This window comes from Triturus cristatus, chromosome 10 (assembly GCF_964204655.1).
Source record: "Triturus cristatus chromosome 10, aTriCri1.1, whole genome shotgun sequence".
NCBI lineage: Eukaryota > Metazoa > Chordata > Amphibia > Caudata > Salamandridae > Triturus > Triturus cristatus.
Window position 1 is genome coordinate 1,079,326,163 of NC_140593.1, and position 18,681 is coordinate 1,079,344,843.

Here is an 18,681-nt window from a genome sequence, read left to right on the forward strand (position 1 = left end):
TCTATGTTAAAATAATAGTTAATATAGGACATTGTTGTGCACGACAATATTGGTTCTATAAAGTTTATTTAGGGATCACTCGACTATACATTAATTCAAACTACTAAAATGGCTGCACGTAGCGTCAACAAGCATGTTGACGCACGACCAGAGCATTTAAACACAAGCAACACGGCGGTGCTGTTTTTTGATTAATAAATCAGAATCCCGGTAGCAGAGACGCTGCGCGTCAAATACGGTAAGGAGACTTAATAGCTCCCGAGGAGTTAACAGGCGCTTTTACACACGAGGGATGTAAGCCTATTTTTTAGATGCACCAACGGGGGCTCGAATGCTGAAGTAATGCTTTATAGGTGGAAACTAATATGCGCATAGACCTTTGGGTTGTTTTCTATATATATTTTTTATTATTTTTTATTATTTTGGTCAAAATGAAAGGCTGATGGCTACTATTTCTTGGAAGTCAATCCGCAATACTACCTTGTTATGCGGGCTTTATTATGATGAAATTGACTCGTAATAAGAGATAACGCTGCGACAATTACTGACTCAGTGTTATTTTTCGAACGAAGGAAAATAATGTCTGTTAACAGATTAAACAAATAAGGGGCATTTGAAGAATAAACTGCATTACGAATGTGTAGTGTATTTTGAAAATATAAAATATGTAAGAAATAAGTTATTTCAGCCTAATCTGTCAATGCCAGTATGTAAACTTTTGACTAGCACACACAATAAATTGAATGTCTAGTGCGTCTGAACTCTTTAAAACATCTAGAAAGTAGGGTCTAATTAGGTGTGTAATCGTTAAATAAGTGTCTGAAGGGAGCCTAGTAGGCTAAATAGGGGTTGACTTATTAGCTAAAATCACCCATTTGGCTGTTTTTTTACTTTAACTCTAGGAGTCTACTTCTGACCAAATTGAAAAAAGGCAGAAGTATCTTCAAAGGCGGGACATCGTACCGGGTTTTAACTAAAAAGGCTACAATTTAGAAAATATTTTGAAAACATTGGCCTCTCACGGGTGAGTGAATTTATATAAATCTTGCATTAAGAAATAGGTCTAAATGCAAATTGATTGCATCCATTCAAATTATGTATATATTCATTGATTAAATAGGGTGAAGGAAATCTGTACCCCTCATCATTCTTCAATCCCGGCTTTTAACTACAAAAAAAGGCTACGATTTAGAAAATGTAGTGAAAACATTGGCCTCTTACGGGGTGAGTGAATTAATGTAAATCTTGCACTAAGAAATAGGTCTAGATGCAAATTAATTATATTCATTGAAATTGTATATATCCTTTGATTAAATAGGGTGAAGGAAATGTATACCCCCATCATTCTTCAAAAAGTATAAGAATATGAAGTCATACAGTTTATGTAAGTATAGTGAAATAATTTATGAGGTTAATGTACACTTCTTGCACTGGAGCCTGATTGCTAATAGCATTATTAAAATCATAAATTTCCCTAGATTCTATGGTCTGATGAAGATATATACAGCAGGATTTATAAAAATAGTACTACAGTTCTACAACGTACTCCACACCGAATCCCCAATGAGGGAAAGCTATTAGGGTCAAAATATGAGTTAGAAACTGCTTCAGAATACTATACCCTTGTAGACAGAGTTAATGTATTTGTCATAGAGGGTTGAGCAATATGTGCAATGTAATGTATACTGTAGAATCATGTTTTAGACATGTATTGACGTGATTGCACTTTAGCGTTGAGCATGGAGGTTTTTGTGTAGCTGTACGCTATAGTATTATGATGAAGAATTACATTGAACCAAAGAAAATTCAATTCTGAGCACGCGTTCGGCATCTAATTGTATGTATCTTTTATTTTTATTTTTAGATTTATTGGTTTGATATAAAGAGCACTTTGTGATTTTATGTTGTGGGTCCTGAAGAAGGTGTTTTTAACTACAAGATACACCGAAACGCGTCGACAAGAGGACACAGTTAATCTGTTTTAATAAAAATCATGTTTTTAATATTATCATATGTACTGAGAAGTATATCAAATTCATTTGATTATTGCTAACAACTGTTGAAAGAATTACTGTAAAAGATACCATTCTTTAAATGTTTGTTTTTACGAAAATGTGTACAATGATATGTAATGAAAAGTGTTTTTAATGGATACAATATTGCTTAAATTTTGATAAAGATGCAAATAATAAAATAATAATAATATAAATCTAGATTACGTGTTGCTATATTTGAAATTTATGTACTTTATCTTTGGTTCACTGTGGTATGCATATAATCTCTTTGTAGGAGTAGTAAACAACACAAAAGGGAAACTTTTATTTTGAGTGATTACAATACCCGGTCCCTTTTGGTATAGCCTGGGAAACTCTCTTTTTTTTTTTTGGGACAGAAGCTAAGTCTCACACTCATTAAGACTACTGACAGAATCCTAAGTGGGGAAAAGAAAGTCTCAAAAAAATCGAACAGAGTCTCAGGAGGAAAACTAGATATCTCATTGAGTTATTCAAGGCATTGCTAAGCAAATTCCACCTATTCTCCAAAGAAATTGTTTCAGTAGCATTTAAGGTTCCTAAACCTGGGGAACTTAATTAATCAACTTTTTAAAGTAAATAAAGTGCTAAATATTCACCTCTATACAGCAAAAGGACAAATGTGGCACTGACCTTACGATGGTACTTCGATGGTACTTCGTATGAGTTTTCGGCTTTTAAATGTGTGATTTTCAGCCAACCAACCTCCAACATGCATGCATTTCTCCCCACAGAGGCAGACTGTAATTGACTATTCCCTGGTACCTAACAAGGGGTGGTTTCTTCTCCAGTAAACTGCAACCTCATAACCTTGTTGGATTTAGAAGGAAAATGCTTCACAAGGAATTAAATGAACATGCCACCAACAAGGGCTTATTGCCCTATTATCAAACTGCATTTCAGACATGTTGTAGCATAGAGGATAATTTACTAGCTCTGTTGTTATCGAAAATACCCTGCGAATTAGCAAAGAGAAAAAGAAAATAGTTGTTTTTGGCTAAAAAGTGAATAAAAAAGGAAATTGACAAGTGGGCAAAGCACCAGGCTTGAATGGGTATAGTGTTATACATACCTTACTGTATTGTTGGAAGAAAGAGGAAGACGACAATTATACTTGGCGCCAAGGAAAACAACTGCACTAGCCCATAATGCCTCCTTTTTAATTGCCAATGCTATAAGCTATCAGGCCCACCCTTAAACCCAAACATCAAGTAATCTTGAGCATGGTTATTCCATCCCTTAAGTATGGATTGATAAATTTGCATGGGAGGCTAGCAGGATTGGTGGATATAGCACAGTGTCACACATACAGACTCCTTTTTAGACTTCCAGATAGCACAACACATGCACTGGTGCAACTAGAATGTAATTTGTCAAAACAACATTTTTATCTTGAAAGCCCTATTTGTGTCCTATTGTTTGAAACTCAAAGTAGCCCAGCCAAGAAAACAGAAGCACTTACTATGACAAGCAATTACTGGGGAGTGGGAACCCTTGAAGTGCATGTTTGTTGGCCACTCTAAAATATTTGCAATTTAAAGATACATAGAACAAAGCAATATGATTGCCACAAATCAAAAAATTATTGATAAAACAAGCAAATCTCATATCAGTCCAAGAAGACCAGGCTTGTTTTGCCAAGGAAATACTCATCAATGTGCTACAGCATATATGATTTTAACATAAGACAAAAATACCTTGATCTACAAATTAGCCTAGATAAAAAGGCTTGGGAACAAGCAGAACTAAGGGGCTCATTATGATGGCGTAACGATCGGGGCCGCCGAGCCGGCAGTGGCGACCGTTACGCCATCATAACGTGAAATAACCCCACCATATCACGATGGCAGTGGGTGTCGCGGCGGATGGAAAGTCCGTCCGCCGCTTTTCCACCAGCAGGAAATTGTTACGATTGCCTGCCAGGCAGAGCAGGGGCTCCAAAATGGTGGCGGTGCCTAGCAGGCACCGCCTGCCATATTAGGATGTGGCGTATTGAAGCCCTTTTCATGGTACCCCCCTACATGTCGCTGCACCACGTGGCAGGCACCATGTGGTGCCTTCCATGTGGTGCAGTGACATGCCAGGCATGCAATTTTTACATCAAAAGCAGCACCCTCTGCAATGTCAAAATGCATCCTAATTCGTGGTACTGGACCGCCGCATGTCTGGCAGCCGGTCCCAACACCGCGAGGATGGCGGGCAGACTCAGGTCCCCAAGGATCTGCTTGTTCCCATTCAGAGTCTTCATTATGGAACATTATATTGCAAAACATATTCCACATGCCGCCTATATGTTTCAGTGGAGGAGTTTCTCAAAAATATATTTTGCATTTGTAAGAAATTGGTTGCTTTGAGGAGACAAGTGTTAAGACTAGTGCTTTTACATTCAAACATAAGGAAATGCAGGAAAACAATATTAGTGTGACCCCAGTTAACTAGTCATTGTTTAAAAATTATGGATATCGCCTTGAAGTTGACATTGTCACATGCTCAGTGCCGGATTAAACCCTATGGAGACACCTAGGCAGTCAAAATTTCAGGGCCCCCTCACAAATTACTTCCTAAGACGTTTTTAGTTTTACCAACCAACAATTTTAGTAAACCAATTTTAGTACATAAATATAACATTAACAATTATTTCTGTTATTAAACAAACAGTATTTTTTTAAAAATGTTATAAACCAACAAAACTTTATATATTCACTTTCCTCAATTTGTTTGTGGTGAAATCATTCAGGATATCTTGGAAGTCTAACTTTTGCAAGACGTCATCTTCAGTGGCCATAATGGCAAGTGAGTTCAGTCGTTCTTGTGTCATTTAAGATCGATTTCAAGATCAAATCAATATTATTTGATCTGTTGTCGCAAGGGGTCCTAAAGGAATTGGGCCCATAGGCCGGTACCTACTTTTTCTATTTGGTAATCATGCTGTAAGCACTTTTAATTGAGTTTTAATAAAGTGTTTTGTCTTGGTTTTGCATATATAATTGTATGGAGTATGATGTTTATGTAATGATGTTAAAAAGGCAGTGGTGGCTGGTGCCGTTCGTAAATAGTGGGCTTAAAAGTTGTCGATGAGAATTATGTCGCAACAAGCATAGCCCAATGTACAACAGGGGAGTTTGAGAGGCTTCTCCCCCAAGAAAAGTTTGAAAAAAGGAGTAGCAAATGGTGCATTTTAAAGGAAATTTGAGAAAGCAGGTGGTTTATCAAGCAATTGTGAGCGTATAGTTTTGCAATATTTCAACACAATAAAAAATGGTTCATACCCTAACCATTAAATATGTTCAACAATTAGTGCAGTGGGAAAAAACTGGATTTAATTTACACTGCTCTCCCACTCTAGTCTGTCTCTAATGCATGCAAACAAAGAACAGCCTGCACTATTATGCAAAATCCTTCTTCCACCCATGACATTCATTTAGCCTGCCTGTGCCAGGACTGGAACAAACCCCCAGTGGGCCTTTCACAGCTAATATCTTGTTAGGACCTCGCTCTGCCTCTCACTGACTCTGGCATTGGCAGAGAAGGCCTCTGATTGATGATGCCTTTGTGATAAATAAGGCACGGTGCACCACACACAGAACACACATCTGCCTGTAGCCAGATTAGGGGAGATTTCATTTATATGTAGCTTTAGAAAGCCAAATACTAAGGTGTCTGTAGATCATCATTACAGCGCTTACTTTCTGTTTTGGGGAATTTTTTTAAAATTAAAATCCTGTGCTAATGGAACAGACTGCAATGATTTTTACAAAATAGCACTTTATCGATACTGTATGGATTGAGCCTATTAAGGGAAAAGACTATCTGGAAAGATAACATGGATCAGATCAGCGCGACTGGCCGCCACCGTGTCACATTCCTGTGCAAAAGGGAACTTTTATTGTAGTTGCGCAATTAATGTATAAGATTATGGCAAAGAAATGCTCGGAATAGCACCAGCTGCAAAGGTGTGATCCATTCCTGCTAAAATGGGATGCCTTCCATTTATTTTCATTTTACAGCCCATACAAGGGCTTCTAAGACTGAGACACCTGTGCAACTAAACAGAGACCTATGAATATACAAATCTGAGCACCCTCTTTTCCTAGGAACACCTCTCATATTTTGTATTTGCTGCTTACTTCCCCTAAAATAAGATTGCAGTGCGCCCACTTTCTGCTTTATACCTGGTTCCCATATGTTTCTACATAGACAGAGGCCTACTCTGGTGTGTGGTCACACGGGCTTCACTAATGGAAAGCGGACTTTAATATACCTTTCCGTCCATTCCCGCAGTCTCAACGCGTGCCCAAAAAATCATGTATGAGACGCAGTGACAGTCAGAATGGGTGGGTTCGAAAAGTGCCCAGGGCATGTCAAGTTTCATAGATAGCCCTGTGAAAGCCAGCGATTGTAGAGTGCCCCTTGCATGATCAGGTTTATATTGTGCCATGTATGTTCAGGATTTTAGACTTACCATGAACTGTCTATGTTCATAGACGGTGCAGAGACAGAATATCGAGTACAAAATGTCGAGTTGCACAAATATCCAGTCAATAATATTGTGGGTCAGAAATATCGATAGCAAGAATATCATGGTTAAAAATATCGACTTAAGGTAAGTAATATCGATTTTAAAAATATTGAAGTGTTTAATATCGTTTGCAAAAATATAGTTGTTAAAAATATCGTTTTTTTTATTATTGTTATGTACTTTAGTATATATTTTATATGTATGTGATGTATGTTTTTGTATAAGATTTGTTTTTATTTTTAATATATGTGTTACATTTCTAGTAGATTTTTTTACTTGAATTTTGCGCTTTTAGTTCCGTACGAAGGTCCGTGGCCACCCAGATGTTAAGGAGACCCAGCCTTGGCGTGAGATTCATGTCTTTCCCTAATGCCGTCTGGATTTGGGTCATAGCCCCCTCCCACAGTCGCAGAAGCGCCAGGCATTCCCAAATTGTGTGTTAAAAGGTAGCCGTTTGGGCGCAGTCCCGAAGACAAAGTGGATCAGCTCTAGCTCCTATCTTTGCCAAGGTCACTCCCATGAGGTATGACCTGTGAAGAATTTTAAGTTAAGTTGGAAGCGGAGGGTAATCGCTGCGTCTTTAGGGGACATCAAAGCCGCCTGCCAGTCCTCGTCATTCATAGGTCAATTTATTATTAATTAATTAATAATTGGTTATTAAATCAGTTTAATTAATTAATTGGTATTTAATTATGAGATTGTGTAATTAGTTTTAGGTGTGTGTTGTGGTGTTTATAGGTATAAAGGGTGGGAAGTAATTTATTTTTAATGTATTAATTAATAATTGGTTGTTAATTAATTTTATTGAATTCAATGGTTCTTAATGTTGGTAATTTTGTAATAAACTTTAGGTGTGTGTTGTGGTGTTTATAGATGTGAAGGGTGGGAAGTAATTTATTTTTAATTTATAAATTAATAATTGGTTGTTAATTAATTTTAATTAATTAATTGGTTTTTAATGTTGATGATTTTGGTATTAATGTTAGGTGTGTGTTGTGGTGTTTGTAGGTGTAAAAGTGTGAAGTAAATAATTTTTAATTTATGAATTAATAATTGGTTGTTAATTAATTTTAATTAATTAGTTGGTTAATAATTTTGGTAATTTTGTAATAAATTTTAGCTGTATGTTGTGCTGTTTATAGGTGTAAAGGAATTTATTTTTAATTGATGAATTTATAATTGGTTGTTAATTAATTTTAATTAATTAATTGGTAATTAACTATGGTAATTTTGTAATTAATTGTAGGTGTGTTTTGTGGTGTTTATAGGAGTAAAGGGTGGGAAGTGATTTGTGTTTAATTAATTAATATATAGTTGTTAATTAATGTTAATTATTTGATATTTATTTAGGGTAAATGTTTTTTTGTGTTGTTTTGACTTTTAAAGGTGTTAATGGTGGGTATTAAATAAAATGTAATTATTTAATTATTAGTTGTTAAGATTAATAGTTTTTCATTTTAAAATAAGTTTTAAATCTGTTTTATTATTCTATAGTTTAATTTCGGTGTGTGTTGTGGATATTATAGTGTTAAAGTGTGGGCAGTCAAATAATGTTTATTGATTATGTTAATTATTTAAATAAATGTAATTAAAAATGTTGAAGTGTTTTGTTATTGGTATGGTGTTATAGGGCAAGAAATAAAATAAATATATTTATGTTTTAATAAAGTTTTTTTGTTTGTAAATATTTTCTAGTTTAAAAGATTTTTTTTTAAGTGTTTGAGTGTGAAAAAGTATTTTTTCTCCGGTATCCAATACTTTCCCTACTGTTGTATTCAGTGGAGTAGGAATAGTCATTTTTACCCCTCCGCTATCCAACACTTTCCCTACTGTTGCTCTTAATGGAGTTTGGATAGTAAATTTAATTATTTTGCTATCCAAAACTTTCCCTACTGTTGCACTGATTGCATTGGGCATTTTAATTTTAAATATTTTTTCATTGTTTAATGTTTTAATTTATTCTAGATTTTTAAAAATATTTTAAATTATGTATATAGATATTATTTTTATATAATTTTAAAGTTTTAAAATAAATTATAGATAATAGTTTATTAATTATTTTAAAGTAAATATATATGTATAAATTATTATGTTTGTGTGTTTATTTTTTTAATTAAGTTTATTTGTTATATTTAGTAAAAATGTATATTAAATCGAATTTATATTGATGATATTAATTTTTAATATATTTTATATATTATTTTCTTTTATATCTATTTAAATTGATATTTGTTACATCTATATTTTTTAAAGCAATATTTTTGATTCAATAATTTTGTACTTACCTGTTTAGGTATGGGAGTCGATATTTTTGTAGACTATATATTTTTTTCGATATTTTTGACATCAATATTTTTAGCATCGATATTCTATCAGTGAACCTTCATAGACAGGTCATGCATGACCACGTGCAAACTGTATCTTTTCCCAGTAAAGAGCAATTGGTGGAGAAATCTGAATGAGGGATGTGGTGCATAACAGGAGTTTCTGTGCACACCTTGAAGGGTAAAAGGTCTTTTTTTATAGTGCAAGTTACATTACCATCAATCATCAGGCTATTGTGCAGTGCTGCACAAATCAGTGTTCTTGTAATGGTAACTCCAGCGCAGTGAATGCTCACAAAAAAAAGTAAAAAACACTTACGAAATCATTATGTGGGTCTCTTGGGACCAGGACCAGATGACTGCGGTGGGGAGCTATGATAATAAATTACTCTCATGCGACGGCCTCACCCTCGTCTTTTCCGCTCCCTGGCATTGATGTCGAGGGACCAGCAGAGACTTGAAGGAAAGACTGCAAGGGAAAGAAAATGACCAATCACTGCATGGCTTCAAATTAAAGCCATAGAGTGACTGGCCACGTTCTTCTGTAAAGCCAAACCTCCCATCCCCAATGCATGATTCCTAGGCTAGGCCTACTTAGCCATTTCTGGCGCTGCAAACAGCATTAAAGCAGCATCAGGATTGGTAGGAGCAGGCAAAATCGGTGCTCCTTAGAAGACCGGGGAAGCTGCGGCTATGATCCCCACCTCACTAACGTGGTGCTGATAGGAGAGCCCTCAAATGCGCAGGTCAGGTTGGTAGTAGGAACACCACCATCCAACTCGACATGCGCACTGACACTTCACTGACGGCAGCCCCAGCCAGTCTGCCAGTGCCTGCCATCAAGAATGAAGCTCCATCCCCACTCATCCATGATTGAAACCTGGAGTGTGCTCCCGGGCCGGCCCGTCTGAAATAAAAGCACTGCGGCCAGGAAAGAAACCATTTAAATTTAACATCACCCTTTAACATTTCTATTACGGGGGCCAGAGGGGCAACAAATAAGGGAGGCAACACCCCCAAAGAGAAACCATCACTGTAAAAGGCATCCAACATATTTTCTTCAATATGCTAGTTATAATTAACTCTCACTTTGTTATGGAAAGGTGTGTTTTGGTTTGCTAATAACTATGGCACCTTCTGACGAATGTTCCGAAAAATTGACAATTAGGCCAACTGGCCAAGTTTTAGCATGTTTAGTTTCGTGTAGATCATCTGGGTTGGGAGCTAAAGAGGGCAGTGTGTTTTGCATTCAATTCCCACAAAATGCTTTGCTCTTCTTTGGAGCAAAATCTGCTGAATAAAAGCACAGAGCTTGTGATGAAACTAACTTTACTCAAAATAGTTTTTTATAAATTGATGCAAAGGCGCTCAGTGGTTTTTGAGCGATTTACATTACAAAAGATATTGGGTGGACGTTAAAGCGTTAAATTAATTGTTTATGTTCGAAGTTAGCCTGCTGACAGCCCATAGGGGTGTGTTCAAGAACATTTGAAGGGCCCAAATTTGGTAAACAAACCCAACTAGCCCAGGGAACATTTTACCCAGTACCCACTGGGAGTTCCCCGAATCCAAATGATCACATTGGCAGAAAATACAAATATTAGTGTCTGTGGCCAATCATCAGTGATACCATGCATGACAGACTGAGTAGCACATGGCTAGACCTTTAGCTTTAGTCTGTACCGTTTTCCATATTTGTGAATGTTGTAGGCTTTGTGTTGAAACTAGAGCTTAATTTGCAAAAGAATAAGTGCCAGGACCAAAGGTCTGGCTCAGAAACCGGCAGCTGGTGCTATTAAAGGTCGGGGTGCCGAATACCAAGGCTGTATAGCCTTGATTCTATCCCCTGCATTTTTCATCTACCACCAAACACTTCCTGCCCCTTTATCTCCCTATTTCAGATTCTTTTTCATTCCTGCTTTCCTTCTTTGTCACTGTTTTTCCATCTTTCTCTTTTCCCCTCCTCCCACATTTGAGCTGGAGTTATGGCCAAGCCACATGTCAGCCCCTGTGTGGTCATAACCCACTGGGCAAGACCTTTGGTCGTGCACAGGAGCAGATGGGTGCAGCAAACTTCTCCCACGCAGGCCCTGAACTCATCTGAGTATCCATGATTTGGGTACGCTGCCTGCGCCTAGGCTGCATGTCCTCAGAGCCCACTGCAGTCTGCATTTCACCTTGCACAGTTGCATTGTGGGCTGTCATTTTTTGTGTGTACATTTCCGCTCCAGGTCTGGACCTGCCAATTGAAAAACGTCACATAGGACCTCTGGCTGAGGCAGTTCCTGGTGCCAGCATCTACCCCCTCTGGGGCCCCACAATAACTCAACGGGCCCCAGGGATGCTATTCTGCTTCTTATATCACTCTATCATTCTGGATCCAGAATCATAGATGCAAAATGGCTCTGTGGATCTTCGCCTGTGTCTGCTTCCTTGATCCCAGTGAACCTGAATCCAATTCAGGAAGTATATTCATGCAAAACAACAGCTCAGGAGATGGACATTTTGATATTTGTAGAGGCAATATTTATCTTTCTGGAACTGGGAGACAGTCAGACGGACAGAGAGATGGATGGATGGATGGATGGATGGGTGGGTGGATGGATGGATGGATGGATGGATGGATGGATGGATGGATGGATGGATGGATGGATGGATGGATGGATGGGTGGGTGGGTGGATGGATGCATGCAAAATGCAGGAAGTGGCAGTCTTTAACGAAACATTCGCCATTTGATGAGAATTGTGAAGGCAGTTACCACGCTTTTCCTATTTAGAACAAATGCTTGTCATTGAAATCCAATTTCCAAATGTTCAATATACTGACGATTACAAAGGACGTCAACCAAAGACCTTCGAGGTCAAATGATTCACAAGGCACCCAATTAGGTGAAGGAAGCAATTAGAGATGGCATCCTATTTTAAATAAAAGATGCCATATCTACTTTGTTTATTCATGATTTTTTCCCCATAAGAATCGTTTTCTGTTAAAATGTTGATTTATCTGTGCTTTCTTAGTTTCTTTTTGTTTAGCTGCTATTGTTTTTTTTTTGTTGTTTTTTTACCAGGTACTATATACGTATTTATAAAAGATAAAGGTCAAAATATACAGGAAAATTGTCTAAATATGAGCATTTTTTCTTCTACATCACATAGATAAGGCCGAATATTGGAGCACATTTACTCCAGGAGGATCACCGAGCAGTGATAGAAAAACCAAAGAGTGCCAAAGCAGTTTATGACGTTTCATTTGATATTCATGCAATAACTCATAGTGCGATGCTATACCTTCTCCCGGAGGAAAAACTGAATCTACCTTGTTTTGTAGTGAAGGGTTGTATTTTCATATCTTTAGTCTTATCTGAGCATCGGAATTGCTTTTAGCTTGTTCATTGAACAGTGCCTTGAGGTCCGTCACAGACAACACCTGCGCTATAAGAATGGAAATCAATAAAAAGGACAGAACGTTAAGTTTTTAAGGAGTAATTTACACTTGTCTCTCTGCAGACATATTTTCATAAACCGGACAAAACCTTTATTTAATTCGCTTGTGGGTCCATTTTGTTTGGAATATTTTGGTCGAACAAATGGCGCCCCAGTTCATCAGAGCTAGTTGAGCAAAAATGAGAATGAGGCCTCATCCAAAATCCCTTGATCTTAATCATGAATGTCCCTCTTCACAGTGGTGTGCGACTGCCTTTTATTTCTTTGTGAGAAATGTTTCGTTCGAAACAAAATGGCGTCTTTATGACACTTATAAAAAAATATATAAGAAAAAATACTATCCCGCAATCTTTTAGCCATTACTCAAGGAAAATGTTTTGAGGCATGCTCTTCTTTGTCATAAATACATATTATGTCCCTCAGTAGGGTACATATATCACTTAACGTATGGAAGCCTGCAGGCACGCCAAGGCAGGAGGCAGATTCGTGGCCTCCTATGGCCAATAAATCTGTGTTATGGCTCATAAACGGGCGCCCGGGAGGGCCATTGTGTTTTTTGATAATTGAAGTGAAAGTACCTATGGATGAGTGATTGGCTCCGTGCAAACTGGTAGATCAAAAACCTGAAGTGACAAGCATACAAATAAAGTGATAAGCTCGCGCTGGACAGTTCACTTTGTCAAGATGGCGTTCATAAACGGAAGTTAAGACCGCCCTGAGGAGTACGTACGGTCGCAAGGCATGTGACGTGACGCTTCTCAAGCAACATTCATATATTCCTCAAGGAAGCAAACGTAACACAATGCCCAGCTTCATCACTGACAAAATTGCTTCAGTCTCCTCGTTGTGAGAAACAAAGTAATTACTCGGTGTGACCAAAATGTAAATGTAAATGATACTGGTGCAATTTCTCATTTCACATTTTGTGTGATTTTTTTGTTTTCTGGCGGGAGACAGGTTCATGCAGAAAGTTTCTGGCCAACTGATGCTTTTGTCGAACTAATCTCCTGCTTGTATTTTGTGTATATTTTTAGGTAAGGTATGTCTTCGCACGAAAAAGTCACCTACAATGCTAGCAAACTATATCTTGGACTAAAAGTGTAATTATATGGAAGTTTTGTGAAATTTCACAAACATTTGTGAGAATTCTTTTATTGTTTGTGCGTTAAGCCCTCGTAATGAGGTGACTATCCTTGTGAAGACGTGATTATGTCATTCAATAGTTAGGGCCTTATTATGAGTTTGACGGTCCTCCTGTTGGCCCACAGCCTCCGCGCCAACAGGAGGACCACCAAGCCCGTCGTGTGCCCGTCGGATTATGTGTGTAATCCAGGGTGGATGGGCAGTGCTGCAGCGGTCTCACGGCGGCAGCTGTATAAGGCTCGTAGGAGAGCCTTAACAGCAGACCGCCGCTGTGACAGAGCCTGCAGCACGTTCCTGCACGGTGTGGCATGAATGCCACACTGTGCAGGAATGAGGGTGCAATTCCAGCAGGGCACAACAAGTGTCCCCCCCGCATGTACCCCCAGGCCCAGATCCGGCAGAGGGCCCTCTGGGCACCCTTTCCTGCATGTCCGCCACCCTTTTCATGGGCCATGAAAAGGGCAGTGGATATGCAGGTTGTAATATGCGGTGCAAGCATCAACACCGGCAGCATATTAAGGCCGGTTGGAGACCACCAGCGCAGCAGGATCCTTGATCCCAGAGGAGCCAGCGGGCTCATTGCAGTCCGACGCCACACTCAAAATACTGCAGGCGGACCCGCAGTGGTGGTGATGGTAGGACCGCCACCACGAGTACAGCAGTCCTTTGGACGGCAGTACTTGTAATAAGGCCCTTACTGTGATCCTTGTTGATCAAGATGGCCCCTTGTCCTAAACTGACAGTGGCACAGCATGGGATGCATTACTTTGCAGTCTTACCTGCTGAACAGGCATGTCTTATGCACTTGGAAAATGCAAGGGTACCTCTAGTAGCTTCAACAAGGAGAGGGAAATTCTCAGATCACAGCCTGGTAGTGAGAAGGAACTAGAGAGGATGACCTCTAACTTAGAGGATCAAGATAAGTAAGGCTGCTGACAAACACACATTTATTTTGCTTCAAAAGTGTTGCCCCTATCCCAGGGGCTGCCCCAGGGCTCTACGCTAAGCCACATATTATTTAACATCTATTTGCACCCCCTGGCAGATGTCATCGACAAACACAATGTCACCGTGGTGTCTAATACCGATGACAAACAGTCGATCATCACTCTTGCTCAGGATGAAGGAGGATCTGCAATGCGTTTTAGGTCCTGCCTGGTAGAACTGGCTCAGTGGATGAACTCTAGCTGCCTAATGCTTAATGCCAACAAAACAGAGGTTCTCATAGTCGGCTAGCAACCCTCTGTGTGGTGGCCGAGGGCATTAGGCCCCACTCTTAGCCCAAAGCCCAAGGTAAAAAACTTAGGAATATGGTTCGACGCAAACCTCTCTTTGATGGCCAAATAGCCTACCTGCCCAGAAGATGTTTCGACTTTCTTAAAATGCTAGCCAAGATCTCTGATCTTCTTACTTTGGCAACCAGATAGTCTGTAGTACAGGCCCTTGTGATCTCAAGACTAGATTACTGTAACAGCTTCTACATCAGAGCCACCCAGGGCAGGACCCGGATGCTTCAAAGAGTGCTGAATGCAGCTTCCCAACTTCTTTTGAAGCTCCCGAGACGAGCGCATGTGTCCCCGGCCTTGGCTGAACTACACTGGCTCCTGCTGGGAAAACGTATCATCTTTAAGGCTATGTGCCTCTGTCAAAAAATTCTTGGCAACAGAGGGCCGCACCATCTTTCCAACTTGGTGAAACCCTACCCACCTTGCAGCAGCCTCAGATCCTCTGGCACAGCACTTGCAATGACTCCTTGTGCTAGGAAAGCCCAACGGGTGGCTGATCATTCGAATTCTGAGCCTCTAGCTCTGGAACACCCTTCCCCCTACTTGAGACTAAAACCTGCTGAGGCAACCTTCCAGAAAAAATTTAAAAACCTGGCTGTTTAGACAGAGTTAATTCCCCTTAGTTCTCACAGTGGTTTGGCATTGTCTTACGCCTTAGATGCCTTATTCCTTTTAGGGCCTCTGCCAGCTTCTTACGTTGTTCTTTACGGTTACTATAGGGAAGCAATCCTACTGCGGGTACGCTCCAGCTGGAGTAATCTGAGTGCTTTATAAAACTGCTAACTTAACATAAGAAGAGACCAAGTAAGGAAGGAATTTTCTGCTAGGTCATGAATTTCACAGATTTTTGGAATCAAGTCCAGTTCTAATGGGTCCTTGACTTTCTGGGTGATCTTCACTCCTTGTGTAACAGTTACAAAGGGATCACAAATTGACTTGCTGATGTCAGATGCACCTGCAATATATTGATAAATTGTGCAAAGAATGGACATAATTATGTAAAATTCCAGCCTTCGTGGACACTGCTCTCCCCATTCTTAGATTCACTGACAACCACATATAGACTTGTGTTGCCTATGTTCTTGACTATCGTTGAATGGATTGAAGTCATTCTGATGATGCTGTTACTACGCAGTCTCTACGAAAATAGTTGTTGCATGGTTCAAAGTGAAGGCTTCAGAAAAGAGAAACAGTGGTATTGAAGGTTTCAATCTGTGAATCGTCCTGCTTTCAGGGGTGTCATTTAGGAGTTATTCGAGTTAACAATTGCTGCCCTATTTTACTGTGTGCTATTGGGTCATGCAATGTTCACAGAGACATCTTGGGTAGAAACAGTATCTCTGTTAGGTGTGTGGACTGATATACTTGAAAAGGTTTGCAGAGTGCGTGTGAAAAATGAGAATGTTCTGTTTCTATCATATCCTTTCATTCAGACACCATATGAAGATGAAAGCGGAGACTGCTCATTACCAGTTAACCACCTTACAAAGCATCTGAACTTCCCTTTCAAACCTCCTTCCAGTCCAGAAGGAAAGTTGTTATCCTCACCCACATTAAAGGGAGAAGGGTCCTGCTCACCAACCTCCCAGATTCCAAACTCATGTGATGTACATCTTGCTAGCAATAACCTAATCACTGGCCAAAGCAAGACTAATTACATCACAATTCCCCCTCCTCAATAATTGTCCCTGGATCTTCCTCCCATCACATTTCATGTTTGTAGGAAAATGGGTAAATCGTTAGGGTGGTGGTGAGCCAACCAAAAGTAATACATCCACAAATTTATCAAGTTAAAGACATAGTTCAAAAATTTAAAACTGTGCTTAACCCATGGAATCTATGAGCTCTCCGCCCACTGGAACAATGCAGGACCCTTCGATCTTCCTCTGCCTACCTGCTGAACGTTCCTAGGACAAGAAAGGCCAGCTGGGGAGACAGATGTTTCACAACCGCCACGGCCAAATTGTGGAACACCCTACCACTTCATATTAAAACTGCCCCCACGCTCCTCAAATTCAGAAAGAGCCTTAAAACATGGCTGTTTTCATTGTCCTAAACTCCCCCGTCACACCATCAGCGAGCTCTGTAAACACTAGCGCCGAGACACCCGTAGGGGTATTTGCGCGCTTTAAAAATTGCAATAAATAAATAAATAAATAAATAAATAAATGACATAGAGGAGGCAAGCTTAATTTAGGAACATGTTTTACGTCTTTAGCAGTACCAAAATAATTAAAAAGGCAAAATACAACAAAATAAAAAGCCCATAACCACTTTGCAAAAATCAAGAAAAAATAGGGACAATGATACGAAATGGTTAAAATCGAATAAGGTAAAGGGGAGATATGAATTGTCAAAGTTTTTAATGCTAAAAAGCACCAAGAAACAGCATTGCATCTATGAACATGGTAGACCGGGAACTAAACAGAAGTAGAGGCTGACCACAATGCACCTGAGGTGTCTAGGCCTAGAACAAGGACCCTGTTAAGAAAGTTACCTTTGACTTAGGAGTTTTGAGGAATGTGAAATTCTCTACCAGGACAAGGTTGATGGGTGTATTCAAATAATTCCCATTGAAGGCTATAGCCTTTGGATGAGGTCCCACAAAGCTATTCATTTTGGCATGAAAAGCTTCAAGTGTGAAAATTCAAATGTTGTACTCTTCATGGTACTCTTGTTAGCCAGATACTTTTTACACATTCGCTTGTTCAAGCCAGATACTTTTTACACATTCACTTGTTCAAAATGTGCATGTTTGGACGTAGGGGCTAATTATGATGTCGGGTGGAATCACTTCCACCCGACACCGACGCGGTCATGGGACCGACCGACTCCTGGTCAGCGGTCTCGACCAACTGATTTAAATGCAACTGAACACAGTTGGGTCGCATGGTCCCTTTCCTCAATGGGAGCTTGTGTTATGTCCATAAACTAGCCGTAACAGAAGCTTTCATTGAGAAAAGGGAGGTGGAGTTCATCCCTGCACCCCGTGGTAGGCACCTCAAGGGGCCTGCCACAAGGTGCAGGGATCAACAGGGGGGCACTAGAGGTGCCCCCTCAGCCTCCAACCAGAGGCCGTGCACGACAGGGGTCCCTGCTGGGGTCCCCCAAACACGCTTTCCAACATGGTGTCCATGTTGGGCCGACCGGCATAGAGACCATGTTGCAAACCATGATCGTAATCTCAAGGGCGGAAATACCCGCCCTTGAGATTACTAGCCACCTTCTGATTGGCGGACAGGCTCTCCGAGCCTGTCAGAAGCCAGCCAGAAAGACTGTCTGGTTTCCTTTATGACTGCATCCAACATAATGAGGCAGTTGGGAAGGAAACCGAGCTGCCCATTATGGTGAGGCCCTAAAGGCTGGGACCGTAGGTCGGAGCCTTTAGGGCCGGGTCAGAGCCTCTAGGGCAGGCATCGTAATCGGTCCCATAGTCTATTTTATGGATGTCGAAAACCTTCAGCAGGACAAGCCTGGAAGCTGTTGTTGGGATGGTTGCCCGAAGCTGAATAAATTAGCCATGAGGGTTCACTGGAGCCTTCTTTTGGGCGTCAAATTGTTCAAGTGGGACCAACCTGATTTCCTTGCCTGCCGAGGTCGTGCCTTGGGCAGATAGCCTTGGGTGGGTGGTCCTGATCCTCCAGAGGTTAAAAATTGCTAAGGACCAGTCCTTTCCAACATTTTAGAGTAGTTCATTTTGGTCACTTCCGAGGCTCCTATTGCCTTTAGAGACAGCACTCAGGGTCCAGCACCCTCTTCACTGGAGGCTACCAGCACAGTTCATTCTGGATCCACTTGCCACCAGTCAATTTATCATTCCTGGAAATCACGCCGTGCAGCTGTGGATGTCCTTCTACCCAGAAAGGAGGTCAGACAACTGAACCATTGCCCTTTACTACTTAGCCCTGGGTACAAGTGGGAGAAGGTCCAGC